Here is a 4,055-nt window from a genome sequence, read left to right as displayed (position 1 = left end):
GGTCAGTGAAGTGAAATGGAAAGAAGTTAAGGCCTGCTGCTCAGACGAATATAAGATTATAACAGCAACAGCAGAAAATAGTAGTAAGGCTCGTTATGAATAGGAAAGCAGGACAGAGAATGAATTAGTGTGAACAGTTCAGTGATAGGACGTTTCTCGTGAGACTCGATACAAACACCAACGCCGACAACATCATTTCAGGTTTTCATGTCGACATCCAAGCACAAGATGAAGACATAGGAAAAGTATATGAGGATACTGAACGGGTAACCCAGTAAGTAAAGGGAGATGAAAATCTAATATTCATGGAAGACTGGAACACGGTTGGAGGGAATGGAGTAGAAGAAAGAATTACTGGAGACTATAGACCGGGTAATAGGAATGAGAGAGAAGAAAGACCTTGTTCAAGAATCATAAGAGGAGGTGGTAAGCCGGCGGCTGTGGCCGAGCGGTTCTAGGCGCTTCAGTCCAGAACCGCGCTGCTGCTATGGCCGCAGGTTCGAATCCTGCCTCGGGCATGGATGTGTGTGATGTCCTTAGGTTAGTTAGGTTTAAGTAGTTCTAAGTCTCGGGGACTGATGACCTCAGATGTTAAGTCCCATAGTGCTCAGAGCCATTTGAACCATTTGGAGGAGGTACACTTGAAAAACGCCCAGAGACACCAGAAGATTCCAGCTAGCGTACATCAGGGTCAGATAGAGATTCCAAAATCAGAGAATGGATAATAAGTTGTACCTAGCAACAGATATAGACTCAGAGCACAATTCAGTGGTGACGAAGAGTAGAAGGAAGTTTAAAAGAATCGTCTACAAGAATCAACGTGGAATGAAGTGGAATGCTGAAGTGTTGTGAAATTGTGAGACGCATTGGAAATTTCCAAACATCTGGATACTGCGACAAGAAACACAACAGGCAGTCCCGTGAAGTGGACATTTCTAAGAAGATCAGTCACAGATGTTGGACAGACACACATGATAAAAAGGAAGGTAACTGCGAAGAAACCTAGAGTAATAGAAAAAATACGTTAACTGATCGACGAAAGAAGGAAGTACAGAAACGTTCACGGAAAGGCAGGAACACAGCAGTATATATCACTCAGGAATTAAATAAATAGGAAGCGCAAGGAAGACAATGCGAAATGGCTACAGGAAATATGTGAAGAAAGTGATAAAGACTGATCGAAAAGGACTGAGTCAGCGTATAGAAAAGTCAAAACATATAACGAAAAGCATGGGTGGCAATGGGAATTCCACTGTTGAACGCAGACGGGAGAGAGGGTAGGAGAAAAGAGTACACTGGAGGTCCCTATGAAATAGAGGGACAGTCTGATGAGTTCATAGAAGAGGAACTTGGAGGCGATATGGAAGATATAGGGGATCTAGTATTAGAGTCAGAATTTAAAACCGCTTTGGAAGACTTGAGATCAAACAAGGCAGAAGGAGTAGATAACATTCTATCAGAGTTTCTAAAATCATAGAGGGATGTTGCAACCAAACGTCTGTTTAAGTTGGTGTGTAGGCTATGAGACTGCCGACATACCATCAGACTTTAGGAAATAATATCATCCACACAACTCCGAAGATAGCAACAGCAAATTATCACACAATCAACATAACAGCTCACGGATCCAACTTGCTGACGAGGACAGTATATAGCAGAATGGGTAGGGAAATTTAGGACCTCCCAGATGACCATCAGTTTGGCTTTAGGAAAGGTAAAGGCGCCATTGAGATGGTCCTGACCTTGCACTTGATAATGAAAGTAAGACTAAAGGAAAATCAAGACACCGTCATAGGGTTTGCCGATCTGTAAAAAAGCGTTAGACATTGTAAAATGGCGCAAGATGTTCGAAATTGCGAGAAAAATATGATTGAGCTGTAGAGAAGGACGGGTAATAGACTTTATGTACAAAAACCAAAAGGGAACAATAAGACCGACAGGGTCAGATTAGAAAGGGAAAAGGCAAGGATGCCAACTTTAACCTCTATTGTTCATACTGTATGTTGAAGAAGCAATGGCAGAAGTAAAATAGGGGTTCAAAAGTGGTATTAAAACTCAGAGTGAGAGAATATGAATGATAATATTTGCTGATGGCATTGATATCCTCAGAGAAAGTGAAGGAGAATTAGAGGATCTGTGGAATGGAATGAACAGTCTGATGAACAGAATATGGACTGTGAGTAAACCGAAGAAAGACGAACGTAACGAGAAGTAGCAGAAATGAGAGTAGTGAGAAACTTAATAACAAAACGGGGGACTACAAAGTAGCCGAATTTAAGGAATTTTGCGACTTTGGAAGCAAAGTAACCCATGACGTGACAAGGAAGGAGGATTTAAAAGCAGACTATAACAGACAAACAGGGCATTCATAGCCAAACTCTACTAGTATCAAACATAGGCCTTAATTTAATAAACAAATTTCTGAGAATATACGTCTAGAAGACAACATTGTATGGTAGTAATTCATGGACCCTAGAAAAGCCGGTACAGAAAACAATCGAAGCGTCTGGAGAGTGGTGGTACACAAGAATGTTGAAAGTTAGGTGGACTTATAAGTAAAGAATGAGGAGGTTCTCCATGGGATCGGTGAAGAAAGGCACATAGGCGAAACTTTGATAAGAAGAAGGGACAGGATGGTAGGATATGTGTTAATTCATCGTAGTAAAGGGCGCGTTAGAGGGTAAAAACTATAGAGGAACACAGAGACTGGAATACATCCAAAAAATAATTGAGATTTTAGGGTGCAAGTGGTACCCTGAGATGAAGGGGTTCGGACAGGAGAGGAATTTGTGAGATGGGCACTATTGTTGATCCAATTAACACCCTAATATGCACTATTCGACGACAGTTAATGTTATTCTCACGACTTGACACTTACAACAATTGACGCTCGCAGAAAAGTAGTTTGAGCTAGCTCACCAATCATCCATACATCTTACGATGCTCGGAATGCATTTATCGTGGCAGTAAGATCAGACTGCATACCAACAGCAAAAGCCTTTGTTGATATATCAAATAGCGATTGTCCATGTCAGTAACAAAACCTCCGGGAAGTTGGAGCTGTTGTAATATGATTCCCAAGCCGCATACTGATCAGTAGTAATACGCATTCGTATATGCAAGAAAGGAGGATTTCTGTGCTTTCAGCTACCCACTTTCAGCATGTTTCAAACCAGAAACTGACAGTGTATGTGTCATAAATTGACAGTGCATGTGTCTCATAATCAGACACTTAGTGTCAGCTACTGAATCTTAAAACTGTATTGTAGCTCCAGTAGCTGACAGTGTGTACGTTTTATGGGCAACAACCATTACCTCAGACACATTGTTAATAGTGTCGTGGGACAATGAACCAGTAAGTGACAGTAAAAAATCAATCAAAATTTTTAAATAATTCCAATCATAAATAGAAAATTTAAGAACTTTTACAAAATTACTTTACAAGTTACAGTCAACAAAGTATTGAAAAAGAATTTCTTGGATATCATAAAGAATGTGTGACGAATCTATGCCTCACAGAATCGCTGCTGTCTTGTATCCCAAAGATGGAGCCAATTGTTGTTAAGTAGGTGGTCGTAACGTTTTGGCTCATCAGTGTGCGAGAGTGAGTCAAAAAGTAATGCCTCCTCTTGTTTTTAATTTTTTTTGTCAAAATTTCAAATGCAACTACAGGAGTTGAAAATCACAACGTTAACGATTCTCTTAGGACTTTTCAAAATAATTTCTGTCCATTTGCACAATTTTGGTCAATCTTTTATCAAGGCCATGTATTCCAGTGTGATGAAGTTCACGTTCCTGCTTCCGAACCCATCGACGCACGGACATTTACACAGCCTCCTCATCTTCAAAGTGAACTCCTCGATGAGATTCTTTTAGTCTGATGGTTGTCAGGTTATGTCTGAGGGGAGAATGAGGGAAGACTTCCCATTCAGTTTTCACGGCCTCTTCGCTGGTGTGACGACTGGTGCGTGGCCTTACACTGTCATGAGAAAGGAGAATATCCGCCATATGTACGGAATGTTACAAAAAATCTACCATGATCATACCCGCTGCGG

The sequence above is a fragment of the Schistocerca gregaria genome, chromosome 7, assembly GCF_023897955.1.
Source record: "Schistocerca gregaria isolate iqSchGreg1 chromosome 7, iqSchGreg1.2, whole genome shotgun sequence".
Taxonomy (NCBI): domain Eukaryota; kingdom Metazoa; phylum Arthropoda; class Insecta; order Orthoptera; family Acrididae; genus Schistocerca; species Schistocerca gregaria.
This window is presented reverse-complemented; position numbering follows the sequence as displayed.